The sequence below is a fragment of the Lissotriton vulgaris genome, chromosome 7, assembly GCF_964263255.1.
Source record: "Lissotriton vulgaris chromosome 7, aLisVul1.2, whole genome shotgun sequence".
Classification (NCBI taxonomy): domain Eukaryota; kingdom Metazoa; phylum Chordata; class Amphibia; order Caudata; family Salamandridae; genus Lissotriton; species Lissotriton vulgaris.
The window spans coordinates 329,469,840-329,484,857 of record NC_141695.1 but is presented as its reverse complement, the minus strand read 5'-3'; the positions used below and the strand labels follow the sequence as shown (position 1 = coordinate 329,484,857).

General features: G+C 48.2%; 1 protein-coding gene across 1 annotated transcript in view; it reads left to right on the top strand.

Moving 5' to 3' along the window:
• Positions 1 to 15,018, top strand: part of LOC147701495 (transient receptor potential cation channel subfamily M member 4-like) — a 1,534,183-nt gene that overhangs the window by 711,229 nt on the left and 807,936 nt on the right. The gene's annotated exons all lie outside the window — the stretch shown is intronic.

The window sequence follows — 15,018 nt, the reverse complement described above, 5'->3', positions numbered from 1 at the left end:
GCTCTCTGGGGACTGCGAGCGCCGCTCACCCTGCCTGGAAAGATAGATGAGATAGAAAGAGACAGGCAAAAACAACACTGAGGCAAAGGAGCAGCGGCTTAGAGGGGTTTCCTTCACCTCAGACCTAGCTAATGATGAAGGACCCCGCCTCATCAGGCATTTCCGTGCCAAAATATCTCCCACACTGACTCTGGAATAGAATGTGGCACATTTACCCAGCTGGGGGGGCGGGGGATTTGTGTGCTTGAAGTTGCTTAGCAGAGCCACGGATACTTAACAAATGAGCAGAGTACACCATGGAGATGTGGATATGTGCCATTGAAAATGCCGAAGGCGCCAGCCCACACGTTCCGAAATACAATGTGTGATTTGTACATGAAGTAAGTTGCTTCTTGTAATCTGTGCGAGGACGCTGCAGTAAAAAGAGGATATGGCATAACGGCCGGAGCTGCCGACCTTGGAGCTGGGTTACCGGGTTCGAGCCTCGTCTTCGACTCCACATCCTGCGGTTCTGAGCAAGTCACTTAATCTCCCGGTGCCTAGCAACACCTTCAGGTCGAGTTTGTGCTATATAAAACTGCAAACAGCAAAACAAAGTGTGATTTAACTTCATAGGGCTTTTCCCCGGCATGCCAAAGCTGCTTTCCTGTGACTTTAATCATAGGTACCTCTTAGCACCGCTTATTGGATGCATAGTGATTCTCAAAAGAGGCCATGCCGAATTCTAGGCCTGCGTGCTGTATTTCGTGCCAGTGTGGTGCTGGGCCACAGCTGATGACAGGCATCCACCCACGTGACACATTGTTTGCTCTCGGGTTACTTGGCGCCATGGCCTGTGGCATCACTGATTAATTTCTAGCACACACAACACACACAGGATGCATGGTAATACGATTTACGATTACAAAGTGACGTTATTGCAGAATTCTGCTCCCTCTGTATAAACTCAGGGCCCTTGAAAAGTTCTATTAGTTCACCGAAAAAGCAGGTTACCGACATGGTTTATTCGTTTATGATACAGGCTTTTTTGTAAAACGCTTTCTATGGCTGATAGGCCGGTGAAGTGCTTTGTGAATGGGTAGGTTGCTCGCTCCTCCCTAGAGGCCCAGTGCTAGATTTAACCTAGTTTACAAATAGTCGTCCGCTGAATTAGTTTATTGCGAGTATAGCAACATTGCAGACAGATTTTAAACTATTGTACAAGTTGCACGTGAGTGTTACCCTGTTAGTCGGTATGTTTTTAGATTGGATAATTAACAGCGTGTGTTAAACATTTACTCTTTGGTTATGAGTATTGTAATTATGTGGTTTGTTTCATAGGCCTCAGGGTGGGGGTCCTTTGCATCAGACATGCTAGGATCAGGCAAGGTCCTGGCTGTACAGGTGTTTCTGCAGTAGTATGGTCCAGATTGTTAAAGATAATCTTTTATGACATGCTGTCTGTTTTGTTGGTGGGTAGCGGGACGGTCGTGTAGACAGACCTCCAGATGGCACCAGACACCATGTTTTCTCTTTCTCTTAAGTACTTTTTTTAATACTTAGAAACAGGTGCTGCAATGCACATACAGGAGAGAGTTAAGCATGCACTCTGACGCTCAGGGGCTGGAACATTGTGGGCTGTCTGAAACTGAATTCCTTCAGCTGCTGGTAATGTATAACAGCGGGTTAATGCGCATACTGCAGAGCTCAGCTTGCAACCTTAAAGGAATCTACTGGCTCAGCCTTTCATCCTTCCTTATCCTTCCTTAGTGCCACTAAGCTGGATTAGTAACTAGGCAACCAACATAAGTACAAGTCAAAATAAATTTATATTAGGTTGAGATAGACGTGCACTTCACTTTTTTTGGTATGCGTGCAGCTTTGAGCAACTGTGCTGGTCTTTTTGTGGTATTTCATATGATTATAATCTATTTATATGGTTACTGCACTGGGCTGTCCAGTCTGAAGGACAAGTTACTTACCTTTGGTAATGCCTTATCTGGTAGAGACATGATCTAGCCACAGATTCTTTCCTTTGAATTTCCCAGGTGGCAGACTGGATTCGGAAAATGTTTCTTCGCACAATTCCCTTGCTTGCCAATAAGTGGTGCTGATCGACTCCAAGTGACGTCATTGGCTTTGTCTTCGCTGTTGTGACATCCACATACCTCCATAGGCAGAACCAAGGTGCACTAACATCAGTTACTTTTCAGGACTTTCCAAATTGCACTGACATGGTGTGTTTCTGAACAACTAGGGCCCTGAAAGGGAGTCTGTCCTGTCCTTAGAAACCTGTCCTCAGTGCAGGGAGGATGGGTTAGTCGGTAAGGATTCTGCAGCTTAATCATGTCTCTACCAGATAAGGTGTTACTGAAGGTAATTAACTTGTCCATCTGTTAGAGACATCTAGCCACAGATTCCTTACCTTTGAAGAGATACCCAGCCAATACCATCCCCAGAGGAGGGACTACGGACAAGTTTAGACCCGGAAGTCCTACAGGGCAGAGCGGCCAAATAGGCCAGCCCTTGAGACTTGTCTGTCTAGGTAGTATTGTTTGGTAAAGGTGTGCAGGGATGCCCATGTTGCTGCCTGACCAATGTCGAGGACTGGAACTACATTTTGCAACGCCTTGGTAGCAGACGTTGCTCTGGTGGAATGAGCCTTTAAGCCTTCAGGAGGCAGCTTTTTTACCATAGCTTAGGAAAAAACGTGGTAGGTATGGAGGCCCTAGTGCGAAGCACCAACTTATCAGGACTTGTGACTTGTGAGTGTACTGGAATTATGCTGAGTGGGATTTTGTCACGAAGTGTAATTATGTGATATGGTTGGGTTGTGGAGTGGTATGTAGTGTAGTTTAATTATGTGGTGTGCTGTTGAATTTTGTGGCATAATGTGGAATTCTGTGGTGTGAACTGGATTTATGTGGCGTCTTACGTATTTGTAATTAATGGTGGCCCTGTCTGCCTATTTTCAGTAGAACACATGCTACATTATACCACCGCCTTTTGCTGGTGTGGAAAAACTCACCTTGGTGAAAAATTATTTGTTGTACGTGCTATAGCAAGATATTTCAAAAAGAAAGAAGGGAAAAATGCATTTTTAGAGAGCGAGGTATTTTGGGAAAAAGAAACTGGTTCCGAAACTGTAATTTTCACACTAATCTTCTAAACACCACGAAGATGTATGGCGCAGGCAAAGGCTATAAATAAGTGCCACGATGCTTAGAAAGATTTTTAGTGCATGTTTAATTTTACTGGTGCAGTCAGAATGTACCAAAACGCCAAAGAAAAGACAGCCCAAAGGAGGACACATGTATAAATAATTTACAGACTAAAAAAATGTCCTGAAAACAATATACAATAACTTAGGTTTTGAAGTTATCCAAGGGGGCTGGTAAGGGTGGACTTGTGTCACAGCCGGGATCCACAAGTCAGCATGAGGGGATACTTAATCACCGACTTAGTAGGTCAAACCAGTCCGAAAGGGCAGGAAAAGAATGCAGCTTAAAAACAGAGCAATGAAAAAAGCTTCCAACCTAAAATAGGGAGATTGCTTTTCATAATATAATGATGGAATGTAGCGGGTAGCTTAGAAAGTGTGAAGGAGGGACTCACTTAATGCGCTATATTGGAAATGACAGAAGCTAAATAAATCAGTATGCTGTGAAATAATTAAAAAATATATATACTTTTTTGTTGCTCTAGCTGTACAAGGCAGCTCAGGTGCTTCTTGAATACGTGTAAGAAAGTAACAGAATCTGCATATCTAAAGAGATTTCAAACTAAGAAATCTTGTTTAGCACATATTAAAAGGTGACTGGTGACCAAGGAATGCGATGTATTAAATAGGTAGATTAGAAAGTGAATTCTCAAAAATATATAGGAGGGCGAAGGGTCAAACTAAATATAATATATATATATATATATATATATATATATATATATATATATATATCAGCGACGGCTCGTGGAGGGAGTTACGGTGGGGCAGGAGGGTGGGGAGGGGGAGGGGCAGGGTGGAGGTTGCTAAAAACCGGCATATGGATAATTGCAGGTAAGTAAACAATTTAATTAATAAAACGAATTTCGTAGTGCGCCTTGCATCGCAAAATGCAATGCAGTGCGAGCTACGAAATTCGTTTTATTAATTAAATTGTTTACTTACCTGCAATTATCCATATGCCGGTTTTTAGCAACCTCCACCCTGCCCCTCCCCCTCCCCACCCTCCTGCCCCACCGTAACTCCCTCCACGAGCCGTCGCTGATATATATATATACATTTTTTTTTTTTTTTTTTTAAGAAGTCTGATAGTGGCAGCGATTAGCCAAAAGCGTGTATGAAATCTTGAAGTGCATGGCTATTAACTTTGGATGGGACACGTTCTTGTTTATTCTTATTGTGTATTTGGGTGTTAATCTGGTACTAATGAAACAAAACCTTTGCCAGTCCTTTGCCCAGACAGTCAATTTTACACCCACATGTGTAAAACTGACAAAAAAGGTTATACTGTATCTGGTCTCAAACACCATACCACCGCATTTGAGCTAGGTTTTAACTGCCTGGCTAATCAACCCCGAAAAATCAAAGATGCCAACTTTCCCTCCAGACCAAGTACTCAGTGTCTAGATTAATAGGGAACTTCTGCAATCTATTTGATGCTATTGCTACCTTGTCCCAGTGAATTAGAAGTGCCTTACTTCCACCTTTGCCTTTCTTTTTTTGTTTTTCAATGGGGGAATGCTTCTTCCATAGAGAAAGACCTTTCCCAACGCTCTCATATTTGGGACTATTCCCTCTTTATCCCATCCCCTGGAAATGTATTATTTCCCTTGATGGGTACTTTAGAATACCCACACATTTGAGTTTGTGGGTGCTCACCAGGGCCGGACTGGCCGTAGCGGCACCGGGCATTTCCCCGGTGGGCCAGAGGAGGGGGAGACAGTTTTGTGGCCCCAGGGGGCCGCTTTTCTTACAGGGTGCCGGTTTTGCATCTGTGCTGCAAAATCAGCCCTCTGTAATAAAAGTGGGAGCAGTGCTTAGTGGCTAACAACCCCCTCCCCTCCCGTTCCCAGGGCCGGTGGAGAAGCAACCTGCCAGGGCTGTTTGCTGTTCCCAGTCCGGCCCTGGTGCTCACCTACTCTTGTCAGTATGTAACCCTACCCCTACTACCAAAATTACTAATGAGGAGATTACACCGTACTTGCAAAAAAAAAATCCTATTTCACCCATAGCCCTTTGTAACATGTGAAATACCATGCAATGGGAATTTCTTATTGAAATTTTAATATCGTGCACTGGGGCAAACAAGAAGAAAAGCAGAGAGACAAAGAGAAAAGAAAGAGAAGGAGGTAGAGACAAGGCGAGACAGAGATAAAAAGGTCCAGAGAAAGACAATAAACGTCAGAGAAAAGGAATCTGAGTGAAAAGAGTTATGGAGACAAAGAGATAAAGAAAGGCAGAGAAAGACATTGAAAGATACTGAGACAAAGACAAAACTAAGAAAAAGAAAGAAAAAACGAAGAGACCGATTGAGAGACAAATACAGAGAAAGATGCAGCGAAAAAACTTTTTTTAAAGGGAAAACTCAAGACAAACAAATGTAGGGTGAGGAAAAATGAAAATAAATAAAACGTGAAGTAAAGAGAAGTAGGTAGGGGAGTGTGTTGTGGCATGGGAACTGAATCCTTAATTACCACTGTCAGCTCACTGCCCACATCCTTGGCAAAGCCTTGAATGCCTTCTCTCACGTTGAGCACGTCTCTCTTCATCACTCAGCGGGCACTAGAATGTCTTGTTACTTACCGGTAATCTTCATTACCCCGAGTAGGCTCCTCCCCGTCCCAGTCCTTACTACGTGAGGCAGTCCTGCCCCCACCCAGCCAATCACAACGCCAGTATGTTTAAGCTACATAAGCTCCGCCCACCTACCACCATGCCTGTTATCAACAAGACTACGACACAAACACAGCAGAGGGAGGGAGGGTCGAGGACTGGGACGGGGAGGGCCCTAATCAGGGTAATGAAGATTACTGGTCAGTAACAAGACATTACCGCCTCATGGGTCTTCCCCGTCCCAGTCCTTACTATGTGAGGAACTCACAAGCAGAGAGTCAATAAAAAAAAACGCAGGACACCAGTGATCCATGCAGAGTACAAAACTTTAATCAATAAAAGATCAATGAACAACAGAGTTCAAGACGCCAACAGAAAAACTGTCACCAGAGGCATGTAAAACATCAAGCCTATAATGTCGCACAAATGTGTGATGAGACTGCCAAGTGGCTGCTCTACAAATCTCCTGGATAGAGACCCCCCGCCGCCTCCGCCCAGGAAGCAGACACAGAATGCGTCGAACGACCCTGCACATGAGACGGAGGAGGCAAAGCCAAAGACTTGTAAGATTGGCAGACCGCCAAACGCACCCACTGACTGATCGTGGAAGTGGAAACCTTCTTCCCTTTAAGCCACACCCCCACAGAAGACAGAGAGGGCAGGAGAAATCCGGATTCCTAGGGAACATTGGAGATAAATCTGGAGAGCCCTGCAAACATCCAAGGAAGGGGGAACAAGAGAATACCCCTCAGCAGGCAAATCAGGAATAATCACCTCCTGCTGCAAATGAAAACTGGAAGAAACCTTAGGCAGGAAGGCCGGATCAAGCCGTAAAACGACCCGATCCAGAAGGAACTGCAAATAAGGAAACAAAATGAGCAAGGCACCCAACTCACCCAACCGGCGAACGGAGGTAATGGCCAACAAGAAAGCCACCTTAGCGGACAGCCACAACAAATCAGCCTCCATCAAAGGCTTAAAAGGGGGCAACTGTAGACCCTGCAAAACAGTAGGTAAATCCCAAGGAGGAACGAGAACAGGAGAAACCGCCCGACGAAGCCAAAAGCTCTGAAGAAGCCAAATAACCAAAGGGGCTACGCCCTCCAAGGAGGCCCAAGGACCCCGACAAGCATGAACCGCCGCCCACTGAGCAGACAACGTGGAAGGGGAAAGGCCTTTCAAAAAACCATCTTTGAGAAAGTCCAGCATAGAAGTAGGAGCCCCAAGTACAGGATCCACCCCATGAGAAGAACACCAAGAAACAAAGGAACCCCAATGACGACCATAGCACTTAAGGGTAGAAGGGCGGCGAGACAACTGGATGTCACGAGCCACCACAGACAAACAGCCCAAACACTCCAACATCAACAGCTCAAGAGCCAAGCTGTCATTTGCAAACGACGAAGACAAGGCAGAGACAGGAGCGGGAACTGGAGAGGAGACGGACACAAAGGAAGCCGAACAAACTGACCCTCCGCCAGCTGCAACAGGAGAGGAAACCAAAGGCGTCGAGGCCAGAAAGGAGCAATCAATAAGACCGAAACCTTCTCCCCCCGAATCTTCTGCAGCACCCTCGGGAAGAGGGGAATGGGAGGAAATGCAAACAGAAGACCCGAAGGACAGGGAATCGGAAGAGCATCCACCGCCCAAGCCTGAGGACACAGTACATCCGAACAAAACCGAGGAGAGAGTTGAGAGGAGACGCAAAAAGATTGATCCATGTAGTTCCGAACCGAAGGCAAAGGAACGGGAACAGAGGAAGAGAGAGATTGTACAGAACAGAAGATGGAAGGTTGCAGCTCAGAGCGTCCGCATGAAAATTCAACTATCCAGGAATGTACACCGCCCTCAAGGCCAACAGATGAGATTCCGCCCAAGCACAAATCATGGAGGCCAACATGTTCGGAGACGCGCACCTGGTCCCTCCCTGATGGTTCAGGTAACAATGAGCCACCTGGTTGTTGGTACGAACCAACAGATTCGTCCAGAGGAGATGAACCTGAAAGAACTGCACCGCCTCCCAGATGGACGCCAACTCACGCCAGTTCGAGGAACGGGCCTAGTCCCCCCAAGACCACCGACCCTTGGCTTCCAAGGACCCCAAAGTGGCCCCCCCAACCCCAAAGACTGGCATCCGTCTTCAACAAAAGGGGAGGAGGAAGACAAAACCACACCCTCTTCTCCAGATTGGGAGAGAAAAGCCACCAGTCAAAGTTCCGAACCAGAACAGGAGAGAGAGGAACCAGAGCCTCGTAATCCACCCGGAAAGGGTCCCACCGAGCCGACCGATGAGTCGCCAAAGGCTTGAGATGGATGCGAGTCCAAGGAACCACAGCAGTGGTCGCAGCCATCAAACTCTGGACTCGCAACCAAACATGAGCTGGTGCAGAGGGACGACTCAACAGATCCCGCAACAGAGGGAAAGGATCCGAGCAGGAGGGAGAAACACTGCCCCCAGAGAGGTGTCGAACAGACCCCTAATGAACTGAAGTCTCAGAACAGGATCCAGATGAGATTTGGCCAGATTCACCTTGAACCCCAGCTCCTGGAACAGGGAAAACGTAGCTTCCACCGCCAGAAGAGCCTGAGGAAAAGAGGAGGCAGAGACCAAACAGTCATCAATATAGAAAAACCCTTATGTTGCAAAGCTCCCACAGCAGGAGCCAATACCTTGGTAAAAGCCCTGGGAGCAGTGGAGAGGCCAAATGCAGAACCTGAAACTGGAAATGCCTTCCCTGGACAGCAAACCTCAGGAACCGCTGACTGGCAGGATGGACCGGAACGTGAAAACAAGCGTCCTAAGTCCTGGGAAGCCAAAAAATTGCCCTCCTGCATGAGAGGGATGACGGACTGTAACGTGACCATCCGAAAATGATCCAACCGCACCAATTTGTTCAGGGAACGAAGATTCAATATGGGGCGGAAGGAAGCATCGGGTTTTGGAACCAGATGGGAATAGAACCCCCAGGCCCACTTCCTCCACTGGAACCGGCACCACAGCACCTTTCCGTAACAACATGGCGACGCCGGACAACATGGCAGATCGCCGCACGGGGTCTCTTGACAACGGGGTAACCAGAAAACAATCCAGAGGGGGAGGGCCCCAGAAGGGAATCTGGTAACCCCACCTGATGACAGACAAGACCCACTGGTTGGAAATCAGAGCTGGCCAACGGTCCAGAAACAAACGTAGACGAGCCCCCACAGCGGCATTGTCACTTCTGTCCTGCACCAGAGGAAGGCTGTTGCTGCTGCTGCTGCTGTTGCTGATGCCAGCATTTATAATGGAAAGCTGACCTCCGACCACAGGCCCAACCAAGAAAGGGCTGAGATGACAAAACCCCTTGAAACCCCTGCTTTTGGAAGAAAGACCTTTTCATAGGAGCAGGCTAAAAAGGCTTTAACAACTTCTTTTCCTCTGCAGATTCAAAGCATCCCTAAAAAGACGGGGACCCTCAAAAGGCAGTTTGAGGACCAAGGCCTTCTGTGCAGCCTCAAGACGCCAAGGTTTTGTCCACAGAGACCTCCTTCCAGCCACCGCCGCCCCAGCAGCCGAGGAAAAAGCCCACAAGGAATCAAAAGTCACATCAGAGAGGAATTGCGCCAAGACCTCCATTTGAGCCAACACAGGAGTAGGGTCCCCCTGATCCTGAAGACAGTCAAACAGTTTCTCGAAATCCTTAAGCTGGAGCTGCGAAGCATAGGCCGCATAAGTGCTAGCACGCACCCCCAAAGTGAGAAGCGGCATAAGAACGCTTGAGATCAGACTCCACCTTACGCTCCACCGGATCAGACAGAGAATCCTCCTGAGACGACAGAGAGGAAGAAGAGGCGGAAGCCTAGAGGACAAAAGAGAATTGACCTTTGTAATCACAGGGAACTGTGAATCAAAGTCCGCCAGGCGATACCTCTTCCCCAGGAATCGCGGAATACCCTGCTTATCCACCTCAAGCCACACCTTTGTGAGAATATCCTTCAGGACATCATGGAACGGGAGGTCATCCACCACAGAGGAACTATACGGAGCGTAAAATCCCTCCTCAGCGAGGGATTTAGGGTCAAACCCAAGCACCTCTCGAATATGAACCAGCATGTCAGAAAAAACCTTGCCCTGGACGTACTTTCCCTTAGGGGCATTGTTCATGTCTTCCTCAGCCCGCTTAGCTGCAGGCTCCAGCAGCGCAGACTGGACCGCAGAATTAATCAAGTCCTGTAAATGCGCCCTAGAAATCTGCAAGACGTCATCCTCCTGCAGTTCCTGAACATTATTCTGCTTTGAAATCGGCTTAGCAGGCACAGGTGAAGAAGCCCCTTTAATCATGGTGAGAAATCCAGTGACAAACTAACAGGAACTCACCATACAACCAAAGGTAGTGCCCAGCAACCTCCAATAAATACTGCCCCCAATCACCCAATCATGCAAAGATGTGACAGGCAAAGGAAATAAAAAAAAGGGCAGCCCTGTAGTCTCCACCCACAGCCATAGATCAAAAGATAATGGCCACACGCCGCCGGACCCCAGGGATGTCGGCTAATGGGCTGAGTTACCAATATAACGTTGAGAAGCAACTGTAAACGATGCGGCCTCAGGGGTTGTAGGCCAAAGGCTGTGTTATTCCAGAAGTGTACAATAAAGGTCTTTAAAAAAAAAAAAGATAATGGCCACAGGGGCCGGACGCTGCACGAGAGCCCCAGCCCGGAATGACCCTCAGCCAGTAAAACAAAAAAATCCCCACCCCAGACCAGCACATGAACGGGGAGCATCCCTGACCCCAGAACAGGAGTACGGTCGAACAGAATACTGGAGCTGCCGCGCCGAGAAAACAACAAGGAAAACAAAGCAGAAACATAAAACTGCAATTTTAAACACTCACTGCACCGTCCTTACAAAAATTCAGGCCAGGAAACAGGAACCGGGAGCACCAGCGTTCCGAACGCCGTCGGTGCAGAAAATAAACAGGCATGGTGGGAGCTGGGCGGGGCTTATGTAGCTTAAACATACTGGCGTTGTGATTGGCTGGGTGGAGGCAGGACTGCTTCACGTAGTAAGGACTGGGATGGGGAGGACCCAGGGGGGTAAATGAGGGGAGAAAGATCATGTAGTCGGACTGGAGCATCATGCGTAATGGGCGCTGCAGCGTAGGGACAGGCGACCCTGTAGCCAGGTCTCCTCACTCAGAGGCAGATACAGTTCAAGATCTCCAGCCTCCTAGCAGCACATTTTCAACTAATTACAGTGCGCTGCCACCGCTGCCACCGCTGCGGGACCGGGCATCTCAGCACTTCAGGAAAAGTGTTATGACCTAACGGAAAGCAATGTCAACACACACACAAACACTCACACATCAAAATCCACTTAGTAACAAGCGGAACGCGTACATATCTGTTATCCTGCTTGCGCGCAGACACGGAAGAAGAAAGGGAGCAACTGAGGAGAGCCGTACAATGCTTCACATATAACGACATTGGCCACTTACTGGCTTCATGTCAAAACTATTTCTTGGTTCACTCATGTCAAAGTCGTCAGGGTATTCAAGATTTTTTTTAATGCTTCTAAATGCATGTTTAGAAACATGTACTTTCTATACATCTACTTGAAAAGAAGCACTAAGACTTCAGAAGTATCTTGTTAAACATTGTGATAAATCTTTATCATATTTTTACATAGATTTTATTGCATGAATTACATGAAAAATCTTTTTATGTCCGGTTGGTGTTAGGGCTGTTAGAGCCAGTCTAGATCCTTGGTTCGCTCTATGCATTTGCTGGAAGGCAGGCCGGCAAGTAGACACATTCTCGATCTCTAAGTAATTCCAGCCTCTCAATAAAATGTTTTGTGTTCAGATGTGAACTATGAAACTTTGTGACGCGAGGTTGTTCGATGGGCAAAAATGGGCGCAGGTTATTGTAATGATGAAATGTCCACAAATGATGATGTAGTTCGGAGATAGTTTATTCCAGGAGATATAGAGAGACCCCACCAGGAGCATCCAGCAAGGTGCTCAGCCCAGCCAACTGCAATCTACCAGGCAGATCACCAACATTCTGATAGATACATCACAAGAACATTCCATTGGTGGTAGAGAAGGATTGCATTGAGAATATCAGGATACAACCTATCCTCTTTTCTTATACAGAAAACAAAAAGCTAAAAACAGCAACGGAGAACAGGAGAAAATGAAAGCAAGTAAATTGATCAAAAGCGGAGAAAGGAACAGCAAACAGAAAACACCTATAAAAAATAACAAAGAAAGAAGAATAGAAAACATATAAACCATCCTCCCTTCTTACAGAACTTTGAAAAGGAAGCAACATTGCAAGGCCCTAAGAAAAGAGAAATCACAAAAGATACCTTCAAAGCAAAAACAAGGAAGATGAGGAACAATAAAGGAGAAACCTCATCTAACACTATTATCTCTAAGCAAAATACAATTACGTAATGCAAAAGGTAACAGTGCAAAGATAGCAATATAAATACAATAAAACTGAATATATTTAGCAAAGCATAAAAGCGCTTAAATAGAGAAAAAGCCTAAGCTAAATATGTGAATGTAAAACCAAAACTCTTGAGAAAATGATGTGTTGAGCACTAAACTTTGAACAGCACCTACAGAACGTTGTAAGTGTTGGAACATAAATAGTGTGGAAAAAAAATGTACACTAGATAAGTAACTGGGTGACCAGCATAAGTAAGTAGAAACACATGACATGTTCCAAAAATTAAACAGAATAATTGAGTAAGGACACATGCAAATGCAAAAGGACTCTAACCTATGCATAAAATCCCTGTAAAAAGGGTGGTAACCCATATTGATAATGCTAAGGGACTGTAACCCTAGCATACCTCCTCAGAGGGAGACAAAATGCGCACACCCTACAGGGCAAAAAAACAAAAATAGACGAGATCCATGTGGACAACTGACGTGGTGCTACCACATTGTGCGCTGTTGAAAGCAAATGGGACTTAGAACCCATCACAAAAACTGTGAAATAGAGCAGATGGGACTAAAACCCACTGCAAGCAAATGGGACTTGAACCCATCGCAAAACATAGAAATTGAGCAGGTGGAACTAAAACATACTGCAAGCAAATGGGACTTGAACCCATCGCAAAACATTGAAATTGAGCAGGTGGGACTAAAACCCACTGCAAGCAAATGGGACTGGGACCCCCCGTGCCGCACGGCCACCAGCTGTGTGTGTGCCCCTCGCCTCGCTGCTGCCCGCAGCCTCGTTGTGCCTGCCTGACTGTTCCCTGCCCCTCCGCCGCACTTTGCGTGTATGTGATTTACTCTTCGTTTCCTAACTTTTTTTTGCCTTTGATTGTTGTTAGCTGCTGTCCCCTGCACGTTATTGTATTGTTGCCTGTTATTTAGTCCCCCTGTGCGAGCCCTGCTCCCCGCTACCCGCCGCCGTCCAAGCGGCCACGCCCCCTTTTGGTTTTGTGCCCTCCCCGCTCCCGCCTCCCAGCTGCTCCTCCCTCCCTCCCACTTTGCCATGAATGGTGACCGCGCGTCCGCGCAGCGGTCACGCGCAGCGGGCGCGCCGATTGTGCGCCAAAGGTAAGCCCGTCTGCGCCTGGACCGCGCCCAGTGCCAGGACCCCTGGTCCCCAACGATGCAAGTCGACCCGACAGACCTACGACACCGCGGCCCTCAACGCACTCAATGCCGGCTGAAACCCCACCTGCTGCCGAGCCGCCCCAAGACGCACTCACGGACCCTTCACCCGCACAACCTGCAAGTTCACCTGCCTCTGAACCTGCACCACGCCCGCCAAGCCAAACTCCAGCATCGGCCTCAAGTGCATCCTGCTCAACACCCGCTCCGTCCACAGACACGCCGTAGAACTCTGGAACCTCCTCGACACAACATCACCAGACATCGCTTTCCTCACTGAAACATGGATGAACGCCTCCTCAGCCCCCAACATCGCCATCCCGGATGGATACAAGATCATCAGGAGGGACCGCATCAACGAGACCGGAGAAGGCATCGCCATCGTCCACAAGAACACCATCCGCATCACGACCGACGCCGACGACACCCTCGCCACCGCCGAACACCTCCACTTCCAGATTCACGCCGACCCAAAGACGACCCTCAGAGGCACCCTCATCTACCGACCCCCGGGACCACGCACGCAATTCAGCGAAGACATCACGGATTTCATCAGCCAACACGCCCTCCCCTCCGCCGACTACATCCTCCTAGGGGACCTCAACTTCCACCTGGAGAACAACAAGGACCGCAACAGCGCCACCCTGCTGGACAACCTCGCCAACCTCGGATTCAAGCAACTGGTCAACACCCCCACCCACTACGCCGGCCACACGCTTGATCCCGTCTTCTCATCCAGCAAGCACATCAGCTTCAGCCACTCCACCGAACTCCACTGGACCGACCACAGCTGCGTCCACTTCAGATTCAGAAAAACCACAACCCACCACCACCCGCAACAGGTTCCTCACAGGAGCTGGAGCAAGATCACCGCCGACCAGCTCACCACCTCCCTCAGCCAGAACCTACCGGCCAGCACATCGGACGCCAACGAAGCAGCCCGCAACTTCACGCAGTGGCTGACCGCCTGCGCCGATGACCTCGCACCATTGAAGAACCCTCCCAGCAGACCCAGAAGCAAGAAAGCCCCCTGGTTCACCGACGAACTCAAGGACTCCAAGAAGACCTGCCGCACCCTCGAGAAAGCCTGGCTCCACGACCGGACCATTGACAACATTACCGCCCTCAAACACGCCACCCGCAAGCACCACCAGCTTATCCGCACCACCAAGAAGAAATCACTGAAGGAGCGACTGGACAACAACGCCCACGACAGCAAGGAACTCTTCAGCCTCGTCAAGGAGTTCTCCAACCCCAGCACCGGCAACAACAACATCACCCCTTCACAAGATCTCTGCGACTCCCTCGCCTTGTTCTTCCACCGCAACATTGCCGACATCCACAACAGTTTCGGTGCACCATCCACGCACCCAACCACTGAACCACCGAACCCCACTGCCACCCTCCGCACCTGGACCACGGTGACCACCGAAGACACAGCCCGCACGATGAACACCATCCACTCCGGATCTCCAACCGACCCCTGCCCCACCACATCTTCAACAATGCCGACTCCACCATCGCACCCCAACTCCGGGACATCATCAACACCTCCTTCAACACCGCCACCTTCCCGGAGAGCTGGAA